The sequence below is a fragment of the Musca domestica genome, unplaced genomic scaffold (genome assembly GCF_030504385.1).
Source record: "Musca domestica strain aabys unplaced genomic scaffold, Musca_domestica.polishedcontigs.V.1.1 308, whole genome shotgun sequence".
NCBI lineage: Eukaryota > Metazoa > Arthropoda > Insecta > Diptera > Muscidae > Musca > Musca domestica.
In genome coordinates, this window is record NW_026712307.1 from 438,564 (window position 1) to 463,988 (window position 25,425).

The 25,425-nt window shown below is 35.0% G+C and overlaps 1 pseudogene; it reads left to right on the forward strand.

Moving 5' to 3' along the window:
* The window catches only part of LOC131803547 (mitogen-activated protein kinase-binding protein 1-like), an 83,439-nt pseudogene that overhangs the window by 40,157 nt on the left and 17,857 nt on the right, over nt 1-25,425 (forward strand).

Below are 25,425 nucleotides of genomic sequence, written 5' to 3' on the forward strand. Positions count from 1 at the left end.
TTGTAAACAAACAAAATGATCGTGTTTACCCGCCAAAGAGGTCAGCTGGAAATGTGCACCTTCGGTTGGCCACCAGAACTCAAGCGCCTCCATTGGTGATGGTGTGGACCGCCATAACAGCCGATGGTCGCTCTCCGCTCGTATTTGTTGACCGTGGCATCAGAATAAATGCCGAATATTATCGCGAAAATATTCTGGAGGGTGTAGTAAAGCCTTGGGCACACAAACATTTTGGCCGCAGACTTTGGACGTTCCAATAGGACTCAGCACCATCGTACTCAGCACGCACCATCCAAGAATGGTTACAAAATGAGGTTCCCCGCTTCATTTCCAGGGCACAATGGCCACCCAAAATGTCCGGATACCAATACGTTGGACTATTCTGTCCGGAGTATTATGGAAAGCAAAGTTGGCACTAAAAATACCAAAGTGCCGATCACCTCAAGCAAGCGCTTCGCCGGGAATGGGCCAAAATACCGCAGAGCAACATTCGGGCAGCGTGTGACGGTTTCATTGGCCGTTTGAAGGCCATAATTCGTGTCAAAGGTGGCCAATTCGAACAAATCTAAACTTATTCTAAAATTTGATGCTATTTCCGACATTTTTTTCTTTCATTCAATAAAATTAAAAAGAAAAATGTACAACTTATGACGTTTGACTTTGGTGCTGCTTTCTTATCTCACCCTGTGTATAATATAAGGCAGCTAAAGTTTCTCACCAAGTTCCCAGGTTTTCTCTACTAGATACTGGAGAACAAGACAAAAAAACTAATATAGGTGCATTGTAAACAAATTCTCAGTTATTTATGGGGGTTTCAATTGCCTCATTCTGAATCAAAAATATAAAAATCCATTTAATTTATATTTACAAAATATTATTACAACAACTTTTTTATTATACGTTCTCCGGATTTTCAAACAATCCGATGGACGATCATGATCTTCTTCGATCAAATTTTATTCGATTCTAATTTGTATTTAATTTATGCAATAGAAACACTAGATTATTTTCCCCTCTCAACTTGAATTTGATCATTGCCGATTTGGAGGGTAGGTTCAACATTTCAAAGGCAGTGGCGTTTATCTTTATTTGCGACGCATTTTTATTTCTATACATTTTTGCGACATTCTTAATTTGTTTTCAATTTGTCTTACAAAAATACACACCTGTTTTTTATTTTTTCTTTTTTTGTTGCTCTCGTTCTCTATAAACTGATAAACCGCTCAAATCGATTCAATTAATATCGAGAAATTTATTGCTGTTATTTTTATTTCTATTTATTTTGTTTTGTATTTTTTTTTTTTTTCTTTTGTCATCAGGCGAATGAAATCACAGACAATTCATAAACAAAAAATGATGAATGTTTCGAACAATCATTTCGATAATTTTTAATCTATATTTAACGAGATTTGCTTTTGTTTTTCGACTCACACTCCCTTCTGAGGAATTAGGTGCTGCTAATGGGGAATTGGTGTTTTTAAAAGAAATGATCCGATTATACGAACGAGTGTTTTTTTTTACCTGATGATAGTCTTTATATATTTTTGGCAAATGACTCTTTTTGAGAAATTGCTAACCTTTATTTGGGGAGTTGTTTGAAATACTTTTTATAACGAAAGTTGTTTTTTATTTTGAAATAAAAATATTGTGTCATAATCCGCCCAACAATACACGTTCAATTTTCCATTTTAAGTAACTGGGCATATTCTAAATTAGCAGAAAAAGGCTCAAACACAGCTTCAATATTACAATTTCACATTTTCCTTAATAAAATATGATCCACAAACTGCAGAGCCACATTTTATTGAAAAAAATCTGTTTGTTGGCATTTCCTTGGTAATTTATTGTAGAATTAATAGGTGAAAGTGATAAATTCTCCTGAAGTGAGCATTTGTAATCCGGTTGGAAAATAAAATATCCCAAACATAGTTGAACCACCTAATAATCTCCCTGTTATTTGCGTTTCATATGTAACAATTGCTTCTGTATTGAGCAACAATAAATTGTGATTTTCTTGATAAGTGATTTGAAATTTGTTAAAAAAAAAACTTTTTTACATAACTCTATATTTTATTGTTCAACGAAATGTTGAAATTACAAAGATCACGGAAGGTAACTACTTCCCCTACCTACCTACCACCACTATCGCTGCCTTCCCACTACATGACTGGTAAAATTGATGTGATTGCCGGCGATACATAAATTACAAATTAATTACAAAACACATTCAATCATCTGTAAAATTCGAATTGATTTGGCCCCCGTTCGCATTTCAAATGAAATCAACAGATATTAATTACAACACAGATTTCTCGTTACAAAAAAAAACTTCAGTAAAATAATTATTTGATGTGATCATTTAAATAAATAGCATATATATGAAAGCAAAAAATGTCGGAAATAGCATCAAATATTAGAATAAGTTTAGATTTGTTCGAATTGGTCACCTTTGGCACGAATTACGGCCTTCAAACAGCACGAATGTTCCTCTGCAGTATTTTGGCCCATTCCCGGCGAAGCGCTTGCTCGAGATGATCGACACTTTGGTATTTTTTAGTGTCAACCTTGCTTTCCGAAATACTCCAGACACAATAGTCCATAGGATTGATTTCCGGAGATTTTGATGGCCATTGTGCGCGTGCTAAGATGGTAAAGATCGAACCTTTTCTTCTGGTACCTCCCACACATAGGGCTCAAGAATTTGAAAACAAAAATGGCGAAATAAACATCCAATTTTTTTCAAATTTCACATATGCAAACATTTTTGCTAAAGCAAGATCTGTTGTGAAGAGGTGATATGTCGGTCGACTCCTTCTGGTACCTCCCCCACAAAGGGGTCAACATTTTGAATATCCATGAATCTCATAAAACACGATATTAACATCCGATGCCATTCACACTTGGCAAATCTCAATTTTTCTATCAACACATCTATTATTAAAAGCTGTAGAGATCGGACCATTTCCTCTCACCCACATATAGTTCAAGATTTTGAAATACAAAACACTTAAAGAAATCGAAATGAGCATCAAATTCTCTTCCAATTTCACACACACAAACATTTTTAATATCACAAAATTTGCTCAAAAGATAATAAATTCTCGTACCTCACCCACAATGGGTCACAATTTTCAAAAGTTTTATCTGTCATAACTTGCGAAACATGTCAGCGATTCCTTACAACTTGCTTGTAACATTTCGGCTGACTTGGCCAGTGGAAATCACCACCAAAGGCGTTAAAGTTACTATAAATCTAATTTTTCAAATCTTCATCTGATTACCCATAGTTCCAAGATATCAATCGCTAGATAGCCACCCTAATATACACAACAATATGCGCCACTGGGCTTATCTAAAAGCTATTCACAAATCACCTTGATCTTGAGGGAATTGAAACAATGTTGATGCCAAGCCAATTACGTCGGCGAGAGGGCGTTAACAACGTTGAAAGTCATAAACAAGACGTATTTAAAAACGGCAACAGCAAAAAAACCACATCATAAAATATTGTCATTTGTTCGGCATGACCACCCTAGGCACTAGAATAGAACAATTTTAATTGTTTTTACAACTAAATTTGAGCAAACAGGTAGTTGTTCAATACGAAAACAAGAACGACAACAACAACAAGTTATGAATGGTAGAGTGGGTCTGTGTGGTTGTCAAACTTTCCTACTATTTACAAATCGATATTTACTCGTCCCATAAACTTAACAATATTATTAAGGAAATCTGCACTTGAAATTGTGGGTAGCAAATGCCAATGATAAAATAATGTATTTTGCCAATCAAGTGTTAACAACTATTTAGCAATATTTGCATCTTTCTAAGTTATAATAAAATTGAAATAAAATTCACATTGTAACAAATTACGGACTTGAAAATATTCTGAAACAAAGATATGGTACCAAATTTTCGTATTCGATATTGAAACAATTTTGATCTAATGAATTTTTAGTTGTGAATATGAATATGAATCGAAAAAGAATGATGGGTTATTCCCAAGCAAAAAATCCCATTTTTCTCAATTCAGAAAATAAAACATGTACTTTTTCCTATTTATTTTCGGAATAATAGTGGCCAACATATAACTACCGGCCGACATAACCTTGAAAAAATAATGTGCACTATTGGTTAGGAAACTCCTTCTTTGGTAATGGGAGTTTTTGTTGGGCATAAAGTCATTCAATTGGCAACATCTCCAATTTGTCATTATCTACAGCAATTTCTAACTAGATTTTTTTTGTCAAGCAGACTGATTTTGAAAACGGCCTATATCCGCCCATGTTAAAAAATAGTCCAGTTTTAAGTATGTAAGCACTTCTGAAGTTATTGATTGATAATTAAATGAATTAAAAAGTGCAGTCTGTGTGACCCAGTCGATATACTCTCAATTCAGTGCCAAGAAAAAAATTAAGGATTTTCCTAACAATAAGTAGAATTTAGCTGTCGGAGTTGAATCTAATCTGGTCCAAATCGTTCGACTCCGCAATCCCGATTTTGAATAATGAGTTTCAATCATAGCACAGATTTGCTCATTTTCACTCGGGAGTGAATCTTGCTTTGTTATCAGGATTGCTCGAAGAGTGGAAGTTTTTTACGGAGTCTACTTTTCATTCTTTTTTTTATGAGGCAGCTCTCCCGAGTCACTCTAGTTTAAAAAAATAGAGTGGGAGCAGAATTGCTCGAAATAGAGCAAGAGTTTGATCTAAGAGTGAAAATGAGTGGGAAACAAGTAAAAATGCAATAACTTCGGCCGGGCCGAACTTTGAATAGTACTCCACACAAGTTCTCAGAGGGAAATCCTTGTGTGGATTTTCACACAAATTCACTAAAAAATTTGGCTACAATCATCAAAATATCGAATATCGGGGGTAGCGATATAGCCCATCGTCGAAAGTTTTTAAATCTGCTCGTTTTTGAACGAATTTTGCTCCCACTCTACAATGAACAAGACATCCTTGTTGCTCTTTTCTTCCGTCCACTTCATTGACGTCGCGCTACGCTACCAGTATCACGGTAACGAGCGATGGTACGAGACACAAATGATTTATTCACATTTAAATGCTGGAGAGCTCTAACGATAGTCAATTGTGGTTTTCCAGCCAAATATAAAGAAATCACACTATCGCGCTTGAATTCCATCACGAATAACTTTTTTTCTGGAAAATTCACACCAAAAAGCTTTTGTACGCTTGTATGCAATATAATGAGCTGTTACTGAAATAATTTTAACAGCTGTCGGACGAGTAGCTTAGAAATGACAGCAGTCTAATTTGACTTATTCCGAGGATATTTACAAAATTTGTCAATCGATTTATCCACTCAGAATCTTAAGGCTTTATCCGATTAGAACAAAAATTTGATAGGCATTTTTAATGTTTGACATAGCTCATATATTTTCTTCTTTTCTGCAATTATTTTCAATACATAGGGATCTAATTTTTGCATACAATGGCATGTTATGTTCAATTCATTTTCTGTATTTAATAATTAACAACTTCCACTGCCCTTTAAATTTGAGTTGCCAGCCTCTAAGTCAATTAATTCATAAAGCATATGCTTGGTTTTCAAACCTTTTGATTTATCGCTTAAATCTGCATAGACTGAACGGCGCATAAACTTAGATCGTAGCCACATTTTGTTTTTATTTCGAACATGTGTAGAATAGAAATGGTTTTATAAATTAAAAAATATAAAAATGCTGTAACAAAATATATGAAACTATATAAAACTTTTTTAACACATTGTGCATATTTCAACAAAATATAATTTATGGCCATGGCAAGTTCTTGGGCAAGGCTAAGTCTCTATTACACTCAGCCCACATGTGTCGCTCAGTGATTTAAAAAAAATCTGGATGTAATGAAATATTAAAATATGAAAATCATCTTGGAGTGAAATTTCAGAGAAAATTTGAAGCGTGTATGGAAAACCCATCATAATTATTTTTTATGAATATTGTGCATGTAATGTGAAATATCTAAAAAATTAAGTAATAATAATATTGACGAACTTGTAATACTCTACAATCTCCTTAAAAACAATGAAATTCGCCTCCATATTCCTGAACTCAATGATAGCCATTTTTAAGCATCTGGATTTTTTTTAAAATTTTCAATTTGAAAACAATTTCATAAAGTAATACGATCATCAACTAGCATATAATTCAGTCCTCTAATATAGTGAAAAATATGTCTTTGAACCCTTAACTCAACTACGAGTGCGACCACAACATTCCCTGATCCAACGCATCATGCATATCCGAAAAAAACGGCATATCATTCACATGAATTAATTACCACGACCGCACAAAAACGAAAACAAAACAATATTCAAAATCATGAACGTCATATTCATTAGGCCTTAATTAACAAAATAGTTAATATTATGATTAATCACATTTGCAAAAGCCACAAAAAACACATTCACTCGTATTGCCGACAAAAAAATAGAGAGACACCAAAAACAAGAAAAAACAGCAACACTTAATGGAAAAAATGGCAGCAAAAATTGCCAGACTCAAAAGACCCCCCAAACCTTCCAAAAGTCACTTTTCGTTAAAGGTTGAAATAGAAAAACAAAAAGCCTTTTTTATTTATCTCTTTCGTTGCCCACGTTTGTTGTCATTATTGTAATAATTATAATTTTTTGTTATTGTATTTTTTACAAGCCATTATTAATATGCATATTCATATGTGTGTGTATTTGTGTGGTTATGGTGTTACGGTATCCGTCCATCATACGATAGATGATTTGTCTATGAAACGTTTTATTGTTTTGTGAATTTTTTGATGTTCATTCCAGCCTGGGCCTAAATGGCAGCCGACTCTCCCCCTCTCCCTGTGTTTTCTCAGTGTCTGTCATTTCTATTAACCTCAATTGTTGATGAGACTGCCACAAACACGCACATGCATTAATGTATTGCACCATTTTACGATCAAATGCGTGGAAGAAATTATGAACAATTAATATTCATATTTACAGTCTGTGGTGGAAATATTATGGAGAATAATCTGTCAGAAAATTGTTGCATTAATAACACTGTATATACTGTTTCAATAAATGATTATAAGAAAAATTCAGTAGACTATGACGCCACATATACAGGGTAAGATGAAAAAACTGCAACCAACTTCAGACTGCTGTCATTTCCAAGCCACTCGTCCGACAGCTCTTAAAATAATTCCAGTGACAGCTCATTATATTCTTTACAAGCGTACAAAAGCATTTTGATGAGAACTTTACAGAAAAAAAGTTATTCGTGGTGGAATTCAAGCGTGATAGTGTGATTTCTTTATATTTGGCTGGAAAACCACAAGTAGCACTCCAGCACTTAAATGTAAATATATCTTTTCTGACCGTGATACTGGTAGCATAGTCCGACGCAAGGAAGTGGACGGAAGAAGACAGTAACATCAGCAGTAAATAAGCGACTTGATCGAAACCCGCGTCGCAGTGGCCGAAAAATGGCTCGTGAGCTGAACATATCGCAATATTCCATTCGCAATATTGAAAAATGAGCTCGGGGTAAAGCCATTGAAATTCCAAAAAGTTTCCGCAACAGAAAGAAGATAGACTCAAAAGAGCTAAAGACTTGCTTCGCTTGGCCGAAATGGTGAACTGCGAATTTGGTTTTCTCCGATGAGAAACGACGACATCGAATGTGCAGCAATTCGTAAACAAAAAAATGATCGTGTTACTTGCCAAAGAGCTTAGCTGAAAATGAGCACCTTCGGTTGTCCACCAGAACTCAACTCATAACAGCCGATGGTCGCTCTCCGATCGTATTAATCGACCGTGCCATCAGAATAAATGCCGAATATTATCGCGAAAATATTCTGAAGGGTGTATTAAAGCTTTGGGCACGCAAACATTTTGGCCGCAGACCTTGGACATTCCAACAGAACTCACCACTATCGCACTCAGCACGCGCCACCCAAGAATGGTTACAAAATGAGGTTCCTCGCTTCATTTCCAGCGCACAATGGTCACCAAAATGTCCGGATACCAATCCGTTGAACTATTGTGTCTAGAGTATTTTGGGAACCAAGGTTGGCACTAAAAAATACCCAAGTGTCGATCACCTCAAGCAAGCGCTTCGCCTGGAATGGGTCAAAATACCACAGAGCAACATTCGGGCAGCGTGTGACGGTTTTCATTGGCCGTTTTAAGGCCATAATTCGTGCCAAACGTGACCAATTCAAACAAATCTAAACTTATTCTAAAATTTGATGCTATTTCCGATATTTTTTGCTTTCATTCAATAAAATTAAAAAAAAAAACAAAAAAATTATGGCGTTTGACTTTGTTGCAGTTTTTTTTTTATCTCACCCTGTCCGTCTATCCGACTGTTGTAATCACCCTAGAGTCAAAACGAATCAAGATAGGAAGCTAAAATTTTGCACAGATCTGTCTTTTGTTTGCAGGCAGGTCAAGTTCGAAGATGATGAATTGTCTGAAATTCTACACAAGGAGTTCTTCGTGACTACTTTACCCCCTGAAAGGAATTGTCTTTATAGATCACAAAATCGGATATCCCCCATATAACGGTACCTTCCGATATTCGGTATTTTGATGATTTTAGCCACATTTTCAATAACATTGTCTGAAAATCCACACAAAGAGTTCTCTCTAAGTACTTTACCCCTGGAAGGGAATTTTCTATATAGGTCCACGTTTTAGTATAGCATCGACATTATTCACCGAAATTTCGTATTTAAGTGCAGGTCCACGTCTTCGTATAGCCTATACATAACGGTACCTCCCTTTATTCCGTATTTTGATGATATTAGCAACACTATTCACCGGAATTGTTTCAATTTTGATAATATTAGCGACATTATTCAAGGAAATTGTGTGACATTTCGAATAGGAAGTTCGGAATCGGTACTACAGCCTATGACAAAAATTACTTATGCAGGTTCACGTCTTCGTAAGCCCCCATTCAACGCTTTTCATTTAAGTGTATTTTTCGAGGATTTTTTTGAAGTTCGGCCCGGCCGAACTTAGCAGTTTTTTATTTGTTATTTCCTATGCTTGATTTATTGTCATTTAGAAGCTGCAATGGCTTTCTAAATTCTTTTTTGCGAAGGAAGGCTATTTTGACCTTCAATATGTGATTTTGGGGTTTTATATAAAAATTCTTGAAGCAAATATTACCTTGATATCTCGGCACCATATTAGTATATGTGTTTGTTCTCCACTTAGACAAATTTTAAATTCTGATTTGAGCAAAAATGTATATTTCTCTGTAATGCATAAAACATGAATCGCGATATTTGGCATCGACAAGATTTAATGTTGTTTATTTTTTTTTTTTTTTTCTATTTAAAAAAATAGAAACAAAACAAAAACTCAGAAAACGTGTTAACGAACAACTGGTTTCATTTCGAGTATTTGCATACAATTTTTGTACCGGCCTTAAAACGAGAAAAAAAAAACAATATTTAAAAATAATAAATATTTTCAAAGCATACGTCGAAGCTAACAAAAAAAATCTCAATATTTTGATATGCAAATTCGTGACATAACATACAGAATGAATATGAAAAAAAAAAAACAAAACAAACACTTTATTCTCTAACAATAAGTGTAAATCATTTATATAAACAACAAATAGAGAGAGATAACCCTTTACCACCACCCTCTCTTTTACAAGGCCAAATAAAGTAGCAAGTCTTGTGTGCCGTTTTTAGAAATAAGATACAAAAGGTATTTGTTTTCTGTATTTGAAGTCTAAACTAAATTAAGTTTTACTAAAATTCTTTTGTTTTCCTTTCTTTGTTTTGTTTCAGATAAAACTTAAAAAAGTTTTAGGACTCACAGTATGCAGTAATGCAGCCTTGGATTGTTCGCCCATCAGCGGTCTACTGGCCTATCCTGCTGGGTAAGTAATTTTAGTAAACAAAATGGTAATCTTTTAAAGGGAATGTTTCTGAGAAGGAAAGTGGGTATCAAGGAATTCAAGACGAAAGCACTTTTTTTATTCAGACTGATGCTGCTAAAAGAATGCCTATTTAAAACTTGGCACTTTTACTCTGCAGACTCCTACACTTGATTTTTTTGCGAATATTTTATTTTACATTCGAAAAAAAATCTGCTGAAAATGTACAAATAAACCTCTTCGACATTGGAATGTCTGTTGGCAATTAAGCAAAGATTTGTTAAACAAACATTCAAAATTTGTTATGCTTAGCTGGGCCATCAACGTTAATTTATTTTTTGCTTTGCTTTTTTGAATTTTTTCCGCCATTGTTTGTAAATTTGTTATGTAAATTGAGTTTTCGGCAAAATCTTTTATCTATTGACAGTTGAGGGTTAGGTGTGAAATAAATTGCTAATAATTATTATCGAATGTATTTTTTGTGCATAACATTTTTGAGCAGGTGTCAAAAAATGACTACATATTTGTCTGGCCATGGATGCAACAAAAGCTGGATAAGAAGGAATGTTTTTTTAATATTTGTTCATATAAGTGAATTATAGTTTAATTGTTTTTTTTTTTCTTAAATATGTAGGAATTTTTTAAAATGTTCACATATCTATCTGGCCATGAAACATATTTTCCAACCTTCTTTTAATCGTAGCAAGTCAAAATATTCTACAAAATTATTTGTCATGAAAATCTACTATAGGTCCCAAAGAAGTCAAGAGTCTAAATCATACCTCAATGCCAGGAATCCAAAATACTAATTTCCAGTAAAATAGATTAGAAAATACAGGGTGAGATAAAAAACTGCAACAAAGTCAAAAAATGAAAGCAAAAAATGTCTGAAAAAGCGTCAAATTTTAGAATAAGTTTAGATTTGTTCGAATTTTTGGCACGAATTATGGACTTCAGACGGCCCATGAAACCGTCACACGCTGCCCGAATGTTGCTTTGTGGTATTTTGGGCCATTCCCGGCGAAGCGCTTGCTTGAGGTGATCGACACTTTGATATTTTTTAGTGCCAACCTTGTTTTCCAAAATTCTCCAGACGCAATAGTCCAACGGATTGGTGTCCGGAGATTTGAGTGGCCACTGTGCGCTGGAAATGAAGCGAGGAACCTCATTTTGTAAACATTCTTGGGTGGCGCGTGCTGAGTGCAATGGTGCTGAGTCCTCTTGGTATGTCCAAGGTCTGTGGCCAAAATGTTTGCATTCCCAAGGCTTTAAAACACCCTCCAGTATATTTTCGCGATAATATTCGGCATTTATTCTGATGCCACGGTCGGTAAATACGAGCGGAGAGCGACCATCGGCTGTTATGGCGCCCACACCATCACCATGGCTGGCGCTTGAGTTCTGGTGGCCAACCGAAGGTGCACATTTTCAGCTGACCTCTTTGGCAAACTGCTGGACAACGAATGTTTTCTCATCAGAGTAGATTTACATAAGACTTAGTTGAAAATCAGCAATACTGACCCATTCGTTCTGGAGCATCCCCACAAAATGTTAAAATGTTGAATAATAAATCCCACTTAAAGTGGGTATTCAATGTCCGATTTTCTTTAAAATATTCACATCCCAATATTTTTGTCTACATTGAAGCTGTTACCTCTCCCACAAAAGTTTAATAGAATAAGATGTGCTTTTTCGAGTCACTCCCTCTCGTAGCTTAGACCCCAAATATAATAACCATAAATTTAATAGCCTTTAAGAATCCCATCCATTTCTCTTCAATTTTTAAAATTTGTAGAAAAATCTTTAAACTACCAAGTGTTCAATACTTCGTCAATGAATGGACCACTTTAAAATTTAGATTCGCTCTAACAGTTCGCGTTAGGCCTGCTTAGTACTCAAAATGAATAATAGGAAATTGTTTGCCTTTTACACCAAAAAGTCTTATTTTATTTTGAAGTTTACCGAGAAGAATATTAGTACAATAACTGCACAATGGACCCACATCCAAATTATCTGTCCAAAACTATTTCAACTTCTCCATATGTAAATACCAACAGAGACCTCAATCTATTCCTCTATTCCTTCATCTAATACCTTTACCCAATACCAAATTTAGTACTTTTTGTTCAAATATAGGACGCATTTAAAAGCCCGCGCCAAATATCAAACAAATATACCTAAATATAAAATTCCCGAATTTTATAACTTTCCCTTCACTCAATACCAAATATTGTACCATTTAGTACTTTTCGAACAATTATAGTACACATTTCTGAAACCACCTCCATATCATAGCCCCAGACACGAACGGTAACATATATATTAAATTTCAGGATTTCAGCTCTATTCCTTACCCAATACCAAACATTGTACCAAACATTACTTTTCGTACAATTTTAGTACACATTTCCAAACTACCTCCATATGTCCAGACTATACATGAACAGCGAGGAAATTCCAAATTTCAGATTGCAAGCACTATATGTTCATCCAATACCTAATTGTACCAAATATAGTACTATTTAGTATTTTTCGCGCACTTGAAGTATACATTTCCAAAACCATCTCCTTATCACAAACCTACCACCAGCAGAGACCCCAATACAAAGTTTCAAAATTTCAGCTTTATTAGCTCACCTCAAAGCCCAAATGTTCCAAAGTTGGTACTATTTAGTACAGTTCGCATGGTTGCTGGAAAAAATTCCAACCCCAACTCCTTATCTTAACCCAAATAAAAACATTACTAATTACAAGCTTCTTCCGTTCACCCAAAACGGAATTGTACCAAGTTTAGTATAATTTAGTACAGTTCTTACACTTAGTACACATTTCCAAAACCACCTCCATACTTCAATCCCATTTCCAAGAATTGATTCTTATACCAATTTCAGGATTTTACCAATATCCGTTTGCATACTTCCAAATGGTACCAAATTTAGTGAATTTCAGTACTTTTGGTACAGGTATTGTAGAATTTCGAAATACCCTTTAGTTTGTCTATCTTAAAAAAACATCAAAGACTCTCACTCCAAATTTCAGAGTACTTTTTATACCCTCAGCCATAAGGCTAGAGAGGGTATATATTATTTGAAACGGCCAAACGTGCCTCATCGAAACAACGGTTTTGGATCAAATCCGTTGCAGGATATTTGGAGTCGTTCTAGCGATGTACGCCCGTCCGTCCGCACGATAACTCTCAAAGGGAATATCCGATTTGATCCAAACTTGTGATACATCGTAATATTATTATCAAACTTAGATCGAGTTCGGAGATAGGCAATAGCGATTCATTCCTTCTGACACCTCCCCCACATTTTCACAGAAAGAGAAAGGATAATCCGATATTGCTTCAACTTTGCAAATCGTAATATTTGTACCATGTCATGTCATGTGTGAAAATAGACAATATCGGTCCACTCCATCAAGTACTTCTTCTACGAAGGGTCAACATTTTTATTTTAACTCTTATACAATGTGATGTAAGTGTCCGATTCTCTTCAAATTACACACATTTTTATTAACCCAAGGTCTTGTGTGAAGATGGAATATATCGGTTCACTCCTTCTAGTACCTCCCCCACAAAGGGTCAAAATTTTGAATATTCAATAAGCTTATAAAACACGAAATTAACATCCGATTCCATTCAGACTTGGCACGTCCCAATATTTCATCAACGCAAGATCTCTTATACAGATGGTAGAGATTCGACCATTTCTTCCGGTACCTCCCCCACAACGGGTCAAATTTTTGAACATCCATGAACCTCATAAAATCCCACATGACACTTCATATACCTCTACCGACCGATTATTGGTGTTTTAGATGTGTTTACCATATTTTCGGGTCAAACTGGACTATTTCATATTTTGGAACATTAATTGATACAACTCTTCTAAAATGTATGAAATTTTGGTCTAGGTATTGAAAATGTTCCCATATATTCTACCGTGGAGGATATAAAAATTGGGATTTCAATGTCATTTTATTTATTAAAATTTCGTACAATTATTTGAACCCATTGGAACACTTGTCACTTTTATTTAGGCTTTATAGGCTTTGATTTATTTTTTTCTTGGGCTTTATGAACGCTTTTTAGCCATTATTTTCAAATATTAACTTTTTTCTTTGAGCATAAAATTGAAACCCAATGTTCACACAAAATCCAACTACTCAAAAGGTGAATAGGGTCAACAGTAGAAAAGTAAAAGCCTACAAATATTCAAATGTTGTGTATTTGAAACAAGTTGGCCGAGCAAGTGCTACCGCATTTAGATCCACAAACCCCCCACCAACAATTGCCCGCAGAAATTCCATTTTCTTTGGCAAAGCTTTTAGAAAAATAGTTGCTGCTCTCCTTTTTGTTTCGTCTTACCACCAAAACAATCTTTGAAAATGGAATAGCTTGGGTGTCTCTTTTTTGCGGAACCGCAAAACATTTCTATCCCACAAAAAATGCGCCCACCAAACAAAATCTGTTTCAATCTGTGGCTTGCATTTAGCCTTTCAAACGGCCTGGTTAGTTCACAGAGCTGCCATCCCACTCCAATGTTGTTGGCATCTTCCAAACAATTTCATGAATTAAATGTGTGTTAAAGGTCATTCATTAAACACTCGCTGGCGAAAGTGTTTCCCTTGCAATTGCGCAAGGTTTTTTGTTGTTGCATTGTACTTCAATGCACTTTAGTTTGTTAGGTACTTGAGCTATTTTTCTACAGTTTCCAGATTTTTTCCCTCCTTTTTTGTCGCACACACTTTGTTGGGCAATTGTGCACAGACACCCAAGGTGTGCGATGTTTGAAATGTGAAAAAGGGCAAAATATGTAGGGATGTCGTTGTGGCCGATGAATTAAAATTTCTAAAAAAAATCAATATCAAAATCAAATAACTAGTTACAAAGCAATGTAAACCCGATACACTTAAGCATTACTAGGACGAAATGGGCTATTCCTTTAAAATTTAAAAATGGTTGTGCGACTAGAAAACCATGGTTTCTGAGGTCTGTACTCAGCGTCCATGTAGTGTAATTAATTGTCCTCCAAAGTCAAACGCCATAATTTTTACATTTTTTTAAATTTTATTGAATGAAAGTAAAAAATATCGGAAATAGCATCAAATTTTAGAATAAGTTTAGATTTGTTCGATTTGGCACGAACTATGGCCTTGAAACGGCCAATGAAGCCGTCACACGCTGCCCCAATGTTGCTCTGAGATATTTTGGCCCATTACCGGCGAGGTGATCGACACTTTGGTATTTTTTAGTGCCAACCTTGCTTTCCAAATACTCCAGACACAATAGTCCAACGGATTGGTTTCCGGAGATTTTGGTGGCGCTGGAAATGAAGATAGGAACCTCATTTTGTAACCATTCTTGGGTGGCGCGTTTTGAGTGCGATGGTGCTGAGTCCTGTTGGAATGTCCAAAGTCTGGCGGCCAAAATGTTTGCGTGCCCAAGGATTTAATACACCCTCTAGAATATTTTCGCGATAATATTCGGCAATTATTCTGATGCCACTGTCGTTAATACTAGCGGAGAACGACCATCGGCTGTTATGGCGGCCTACACCATCACCATGGCCGGGGCTTAAGTTCTGGTGGCCAACCGAGGGTGCATATTTTCTGCTGACCTCTTTGGCAAGTAAACACGATCATTCTGTTTGTTTACAAACTGCTGGACAACGAATGTTTTCTCTTCGGATAAAATCAAATTCGGCAGTTCACAACTTTCGGCCAAGCGAAGCAACTCTTTAGCTCTTTTGAGTGTATTTTCTTTCTGCTGTGGTGTAAGTTCTTGCACTTTTTGGAATTTCAACGGCTTTACCCCGAGCTCATTTTTCAATATATGCTGAATGGAATATTGCGATATGTTCAGCTCTCAAGCCATTTTGCGACCAATGCGGGTTTCGATCAAGTCGCTTCTTTACTTTTCGAATCAATTTTGCTGATGTTGCTGTTTTGTTTTTTCGTCCACTTCCTTGACGTCGGGCTACGCTACCAGTATCACGGTAACGAGCGATGGTACGAGACACAAAATATTTATTCACATTCAAATGCTGGAGTGCTCTAACAATAGCCACTTGTGGTTTTCCTGCCGAATATAAAGAAATCACACTATTGCGCTTGAATTCCATCAAGAATAACTTTTTTCTGGAAAATTCTCTCCAAAATGCTTTTGTAAGCTTGTAAACAATATAATGAGCTGTCACTGGAATAATTTTAACAGCTGTCGGACGAGTGGCTTAGAAATGACAGCAGTCTGAAGTTGGTTGCAGTTTTTTCATCTAACCCTGTAAATAAATTAACTTCTAAACTGCTAGTATTTTGAAACTAATAGGTTATTTCTCTGCGTCGGTGTTATTCATTACTTGGTAAGCTGAAATGAAAGTTATTTGGGTTTGTAAATTATATAGAAATTTTTTTGCTTACTGGTAATGTAGAGTATGTAGTTGTCCTTATTTTTTTGTCATTACTACTTGGGTGAATGAGGACATATGCGCTTACCAATTTTTTGCTGGGAAGCTAATCACCATTTCCAAATGAATTAATTATAAAATATTAAGAATTGAAATTTTAGCAGAGTTTAAAAAATGCCCATGACATGTTTGAATGTGTTAACCTTATTGTAGAACCTATATCCGGAAAAATAGCTTAATATTCGAAACAATAAATCCAATGACAAAAGCTGTTTAAAACCGCAATCTCTGTGTCAATTTATTCAACAGCGATCTCATGACTGTTATCCTACGTAATTTATGTCCACACTTATCTATAAAATTAAATTTCATTGTAATTTAATGTTGACTAAACTCTACCTCTTGTTGGCGTTGTTGTTGTTGCTATTGCTATTGCATCTAGCCATGCACCGCTCATTTTCTGTCACTTCAATTAAGAGTTTAATGGGACGTTGATGTTATTTGAAATGCAAGAAATTAATGCCATTAACGGCAATCGGCAAAAGTAAATCGAATGAAAGGATGGAAAAGAGAAACGTGAGCAGCAGCAGCTCTCAGCAAACAAACCAAGAAAATGTAATGAAAAATCTAAATGAAAAACTAAACGGAGAGGAGACATAGATATGCAGATAAATATTGAAAACATAACAATATTAACAAATTGAAAATAAAAAAATGGTCAACTTAAGGTTGGAGTAAAGGAAAGGTAATGACATTAAACTTCGGAACTAGCTTAGCGTTACAAAAGTAAAATTACCTTATTTGTTATTTTTTTTTTTTAATTTGTTATTATTTCTTTCAAAGTTTAAAATTAGCCTATTTTTGAACTGTTTCCTCCTCTTTCCATACCCTGGACCATACTATGGAAGGTATATTAGCTTTGTCATTACGTTTGTAACTCCTCGAAATACTTATATCAGACGTGAAATTCTAAGTCGATTTAGCGATGTCCGTCTATTTGTCTGTTGTAATCACGCTATCTTCCCAACGAATTTAGATAGAAGGCTAAAATTTTGCACACATGTGTATTTTCCCAGTAGGTAGGTTAAGTTCGTTAATAGGCCATGTTGGTCCAGGTTTTCGTATAGCCCCCATATAACAAAGTTTGTAATGGGTAATATGCTTCAAAATTTCGTACGCATGTCCACGTCTTCGTATAGCCCCCATATAACGGTACCTTCCGATATTTGGTATTTTGGTGATTTTAACAACACCATTTAACCGAATTGTTTCAAATTTCGTAATGGGTTTTACAGCCTATGACAAAAAATTGTGTATGCAGGGCCACGTCTTCGTATAGCCCCCATATAACGATACCTCCGATATTCGGTATTTTAATGATTTTAGAGACATTATTTACCTGTATTGTTTCAAATTTTGTATTCGAAGTTTGTAATGAGTACTACATCCTATATAAAAGAATTTTCTATACATGTCCACGTCTTCGTATAGCCCCATATAACGGTACTTCCCGATATTTGGTATTTTGATGATTTTAACGACACCATTCACGCGAATTGTTTCAAAATTCATATTCGAAGTTTGTAATAGGTAATACAGCCTTTTCCTAAAAATTTAACAGTACCTCCCTTTATTCGGTATTTTGATGGTTTTAGAGACACTATTCACCCGAATTGTTTCAAACTTCGTATTTGAAGATCTTAATGGGTACTACAGCCCATGACAAACAATTACTTATGCAGGAATTCATCTTCGTATAGACTCCTTATAGAGCTCCTCATTTAAACGGTATTTTTCGATATTTGTTGAAAATTTTCAAGTTCCTTGCAAATGGTGGAGGGTATCAGAAGTTCGGCCAAAATAAGTTTTTTTTGAAACTGCATCCCACAATGATCCCGAATTCGACCTCCACCATAAAATAATGGGTATATAAAATTTGTCATTCCTTTTGCCAATTCCTGAAATATTTCTCGTAGACGCCAAAAAGCATACATATTCATAATCAGCGTCAAATTATGTGCCGATTTAGACTTGTCCGTCTGTTTGCCTACCTTTAGCTATAACCTATATAATGGTACGTTTTGTGTCCTCAATTTCCAACCAATTTCCAAAATTGACATTTTTTTCATATTCAAAAAAATATATCACGGAAACTCTTATAGATATTGGACTTGTGTTTTGTTACACTCCTACCTTATACCTGACGTAGGCTTTAGTTCAAAAATACTAATGTTTGCCATATTAAGGGGAAGGTCATTTGTTGATGGATATTTTATAATTTTCCTTTTCAAGTTGAGCTTATAATGAAATCTAGCCAAGCCCACGCATCAACAACTATTCGACGCATTCCAACATTGGTTAAGCGGTTCATCGAATTTTGGGCCTTTCTAAATTCTTATGATTCATAATAAGTCTCAACTATTTCCCATCTAATATATGGTTTTATTTGCCAAGCCGAGATTACCCAGGTTTAGCTAATTCGACTGGACGCTTATGACCGGGGATCCTATGTAAGTTATTCTTTAGCAGGAGTTTTTTCTAAGAAGACATATGTCTCCCCTGCAAACCGAGTTGCAATTTTTTTTCTTGTCAAAAGACGGATAAAGCTTCCGATTTCGTATGCATGTTTGCTCCGACTTCTGACCGAAAGTTATATGGAGTACTTGACGTGTTTTCTGAGAGTCAGAAGAAGTCGTTTTTGTTGACTTTCGATCCAAAGTCGAGCCAAACTCGCAAAGATATTATAAGAAACTTAGAAAGGAAATTAGAGTTCTCGGACCGCACTCAGAAATAATATCGTGTGGATTTTTTTGTTAACTTTCTGACCATTTATGGTTCGAATTCGGAAAAAAGGTCTTATGAAATGCTGATGTTTTCGAAAGTAATGTATTATTATTATTATTTCGTTAGACTTTTGGGGCAGATTCGACGGAAAGTGTTATGAAATCGGTCCCAATTCCTCTACAATTTAAAAGGAGAAAAAATCATCTCAAACTGAAAGAAGGAAGCGCACAGAGTTAAGTCGGTCAGAAGTATCGGACAAAACTTAAGACTTGAAGGTGAAGTGTCAGATCTATTATGGATCTATTATTTTGTAATTAAACATTTTAGTTTCTAAGATATATACTTCTGAATATCAATATTTCTAAAGATATAGTGGTAGTTCCAAAAATTTGGCTGTATTCGCCCTTTGAAAATGTTTAAAGGTTCACATTGTGAAATAAGTATACATATTTCTGTACCAGTCGATTTTGGGTCTTAGACAAAAACATCAAAATTTGCCATCAATGAAAAATTTTAAACTTTAATGAACAGGACACATCATTGCAAAATTTGCCACATGTCGGTGCCTATTTCAGGAGAGAAAATTATTTCCCTCCACATTTGGAAAATTATCAATTTTTATATTCAGTTTTGTTTCTTAACTAGAGATCTTTTTTTGTTTTAGTTAATTTTATAAACTCCTAAAGAATAAATAGGGTCCATAGAATATTAAACACATTCCTCATGATTTTTTGGTTTTTAATTTTTAATTCACAAATTTCTAGATCAGTCCGTTTATCCAGGAGACTTAATTCTTCATTCATGAATATATGAAAAGGCTAAAATATTTAAATTGAAATATGAATTATCAGTTTTCCGTTAAATTTACATTGTCTATAATTCAAATCACTACACATTGAATATTTGAGGTAAAAATTTTGATTTAAATCTATTTTTTTTTTAATTTCAAATTGACTGACTTAGTGCCTACCCCGTACTCATTAACTCGGTATAGTTACATATTTCTATATCAACACAGAACTCAAATGAGGATGTAATCAATCTGCTGACAAACGTCATATATCCTGGGGATACACAATTTACAGCTACAACAACAACTAGAAAAACAAACAAACAATATGGCTAGTTATGAAAAATTAACTAAAATATACATTATTAACAATTGTACAACTTGCCACTGCAACAAACCGCTTAAACAGAAACTAACTGTAAAGGATTCTTCATTCATACACACACACGCACACACAATACAACTGCAATGTTGCCAGTGAAAAACGACAGGATCTCTGTAGGCCAAGTGGACAAACAAAGTAACAAACCGAATCACGATTGAGGCCTTCTTCTCTTTGGGCTAGCCGGACATGACAATGTTGGTTGGTTGGCTGACTGACTGGGTGGTTAGTTGCTTAGTTGGTAGTGATGATGGTGATAATGTTGCTTGCCTCTAAGGAAAACAGTCCTTCGAGTAAACAATACAATGGCAAGAACTAAAAAAGGCGGCAACAACAATAACAACAACAACGACAAAATGGGCAACACATTCAAAGTAGCAGCATCCTTGAAATGCAATGACAACGGCACAGTTGTGTAGATAACTGGAGGTGATTTCAATTTATAAACATTGACCCCCTTAACAGAAGTCGAAGTAAGGGTTATACACGGTGGCTGGTGGCTTTTGCTGCTATCGAGGAGGTCCTGGTGTGTCTTGCAGACTAAAGAATCGGAGAATTATAAATGTCTGTAGTGTTCACATAGTTAAAGTCTCAGTAACCTTCATTGGGGTTTCTTTAAGGGCGGAAAACCAAAGGAGGAAAAGAAAAGGGTAACAAAAACTATTAAAACATTTAACTTGGGGTTCAGCAGCAGTACATTACCATTACTAACTAAACGACTGACTGCATAATAAATTAAGTCATGGATGGTTGTCGTCATTGTGTGCTATCTACCAACCAACCAGAAGTGGAAGAGGATAGGAAAAGGGCAACCGTGGAAAAAAATCGTGGCAATTTGTTTTAACCAAATGTTTCCGCTTTATTTAAATTCACTTTCAGTTTTGAGGTTCCTTCACATCTTGTGGCACAATACATAAGTTGCCCTCTGCGAAGCTGGCTTATGCAATTGTTTTTGTTGAATCTCAAAATAAAGGGAAGGGTAAATAGTTTTTCTCTTGCTTCAAATAAAATACCTTTATTTTTTCGCATTTCCAAAAAAAGAAAAACATTTGAATGCTGATTAACCTCTTGTTAAATAATTGATTTTAGTAACCATGAACAAATTTGGGAGTCATATAGGACGAATTATCATTTTCAAAGTAATATAAAGAAGGTAGTATCTTTTGTATCACCAGTAGGTTGAAAAAATAGGTTATTCCTTAAAAATGAACCTTTTTTCTTCGTTATCATTAATGAAACTTTTTGCTCGACATAGTGGGAATACCAATATGAATAATGAAGAGCCACAACACCTAATTTCATTGAGGTCTAATTGGGCGCCATAACTCAATTTTTAAAAAGATTTTTTTTTAAATCGCTTAGTCAGTTTTTATACTCTATAACGAAAATAAAACAAAAAGATGTAATACGATAATAAAAACATATGTCATTTTCGGACCGCATGGAATCTTCCTTGACCCAATAAAACATACTTTCAATATATATCATTTCCTCGGTAGATTCAACGGGAGCATTCGTTCTCATTTGGGGGTGTTTGAAAGAACGAGAGAGAGATAGAGAGAGAGAGAGAGATAGAGTTAAATTTCCACATTACCAATTTTTGTAGTTAGTGTGCCCGACAACAGAATATTACAAGTTCAATCTTCAACAACTACAGAAAGAAATTTCTTGTCTGATTTTTTGGTGTGATAGTAAAACGGAAGTTTTTTTTCGAAAAATATTTCGATGAGCGAAGTTCAAACGAAATTTAGGATCTCGTATGCTTTATATGATACTAGCAAGGGCCCGCCACTTCATCACCGAAAAGTCTACGTTAAAATACTAGATTCCTTCCAACAGTTCGTGTTAGCCCTCTTTAGTACTCAACATGCACAATTTGTTCGGTGTAGCAAATTTTTTGCATCAAACCTTCATACTTCGTACAAAATTTTCAGACTTTTAAAATTTTATATATTGTTTATTTTTTTTTTTCTTTTTCGGAAAGAAAAATAAGAAAATGTTTACCTTTAACGCAAAAAGTCTTCAAAAGCTTTCATGTTTAAATTTACCGGGGAGGAAATTAGTAAAACCATTGCATAATGGACCCACATCCAATTTTTCTAACCTAACTTTTTCAACGTCTCCATATGCAAACCCTGGAATTCAACAGTGTCCTCAATATCAATTTTCAGCATTTCAGCTCCATTTCTTCCACCACTACCAAATTCAGTACATTTCGTACAATTATAATACACATTTCCAAAACTACCTCCATATCTCAATTCCAGATACCAACAGAGGCCTCAATATCAAATTTGTGAATTGCAGTCCTACCCCTTCACTCAATACCAAATTTTGTACCACTTAACACTTTTCCAAAATCATCTCTTGAACACAAATCTACCACCCACAGGGACCCCAATACAAAATTTTCATTCATCTTCATCTGTTCACCCTAAGTCAAATTGTTCCAAGTGTAGTACCATTTAGTGCAGTTCGCACACTTAGTACAGATTTCCTTCATATATCAAATTTGATTTCCAACCTTGATTCTCATACCAAATTTTAAGATTTTAGGTTTATCTGTTCTCATGATACCAAATAATTCCATTTTAGAAGTTTAGTAACATTTCAGAACTTTTCGTAACCTGAAAGTTTGAATTTTCAAAAACCTTTGGTACATCTATACCACTTTCCATTAGTGACTCTCATTTCAGATTTCTAGCTCATTCCGTTTGTTGAATACAATGTGTAAAATTGTTAGTACATTTTAGTACTTGATACACGCATACGCACCAAGACTGACCCTCGTGCAAAATTTCAAGATTCTAGCTTCAGCCGTTTCGTAGATTCTCAGTCAGTCAGTGATTTAATTATTTCACTACTCTTCTATATATATATAGATGATTTTTATAATTTTTAGAAGTTTGTACTCTTTGTCGAGAAGGTACCTACATTAAAATCCAATAACGACAAAATGGCAAATCTAAACACAAATATTTAAAATGTGTCCTTTCTATCTCACACTCCCTGAAACCAGGACACCAAGAGTCAGAGACCATTCAATATTTATTGCACACACAATTCCCAACCAAGTCAGCTGTAATATGATGTTTCGGGCACCCATTGGTTAGATTATCTCTTCTCAAAAAAAGTTCTAAATTGGTCCAAAATTTGTACCGCCCATATAATGGGTATAGATATTCTATATTTTGACAATTTTAGCCACATTTTTCAACGCAATTGCTTAACATTTAGCTTTTAGATGAGTTCTATGCGTTTTTTCTATAGGCTCCATTTAACGCTACCTCAAGATATTCACTATGTGATATTAGCCTCATTTCCTAACGGATTTGTTTAGTTCAGTATTTGGAGTTTGTTATATTTTCGATTACATATCACAGATATTTATGTGTGAGATAATAAAAAAAAGATATGGAAACTTTCCTGTCATTGATATGGTATTTAATATAAAAAAGTAAGCAAAGGCTACAGTCGAGTGGGGCCGACCGTTGAATACCCTACAACACTATAATAAACCATACAGTTTATATAGGCGAGATACTCGAAAGAACTCCACAAGATATTGTGACAAATAATAAAAGAAAACCATCATGTTTCGTTCTCTAATTTTCGGATAATAGCAACTTAAACGAATTTGCTCATTTCCAATTTATTGGTAGATGTCGCTGGAATAGACATTTTCGTATTTAGTCTACAAAAGTTGGCAAACTATTGCACACATTGAATATTTTTGGATGGCCATCCAAATGTGCGTGAGGATAGGGCGATAATTACGACCTGCTGGCAATTTGGCAGTTTTTTGGTCCATTTCAACCCCTAAATATATAGCGATCATCTCCAAAAAGAGTAGGCAACTATCCTGACCCTCATCTTATCCACATGAAAAATTTGGTAAGGATCGGGCCATAAATGCGATCTGTATATGATATCCTGATATCCTAACTACTTAGTTTTGTTAGCTGTAGAAGTATTACCAAATGTTTAATTCAAAATGAAAATATGCCAAAAATGTGACAAAATTGAAAAAATATGAGAAAATTATTATTATTATATATTATTATAATTATTATAATTAATAGTGCAGATTGATATGAGATTTTATACATTCAGACGCGCTGTGGTATGTTTCGAAAAATATAAAACTTTTTAAAGAAACACATTTTCACTTCCATTTTTTAATGTTAACCTCAATTTAATAGCAATCAAAATTACAACCATAATAATTTCTATGCAAATGATTTTGTAATTTAGACATCACAATTTAATTCTGTACAAACTTACATAACAAATATGCAATCTGGCTGGCTGGCAGCCTGGCATGCAGGCGTGCATGCATTTATGCCACTGTTACAGCCCACTAGCCTAGCCAATTTGAAAATGTTACCTCCGCCCCAATCTTCTTCCGTCATACCAGGAAGAATGCTAATACTGTTGCAGGTTATGTGCTGTGCTGCTGCCACCATTATCAACCAATCCAAAGCCACTCGTCGTTCCATACTTCATCCCGCAATTCGCATCCACTTGAAAAAAAATTATAATGTTTGCGTTGGCAGTAGGAGCTTTTGATTCCACATCAGGTTACAAACGCGAAATTGCCTCTCTAATAAGCCTTGTAAATATTTATGTATGAGCATTTTATTTTTGTTAACATATTCTCTGGCTTTTCATTGGCATGCTGCGGGTTGGAGGGTGGGATAGTGGGAAAATATTCCACATGACATCATTTCAATCCTTCATAATATTTTCAACACACGTTGGCTGGATGTTTATGAATTCGACCCATAATCCATGTGAAAATATGATGCTGAGGCCAAGAGTCAAGTTGTCTCCCTTCCTAAAATTGGCATTGACAGAAAAACGATGATGATGTCGTTGTTGTAATTGTTGCCTAAAACTTACAACCAACCTACCATCATGCAATATCTCATATATTTCCATAACTTTCCCATATAAATCATTTTCACACATCATTTACGGAAATGCTGCGCTGTGAAAAGTTTTCTCCTTTCCATTCCACGGGTGGCGGTGGTGGTGGCGTTGTCAAAAAATTGAATTCCGTGTGCATATGAATGCACATTAACATGGCTTTTTGTTAGTGTACCAAGATATCACCGGTAATTGGAATATGGCAGGAAATATTGTATGGTCTCTGACAAATGCTCTTGGCATC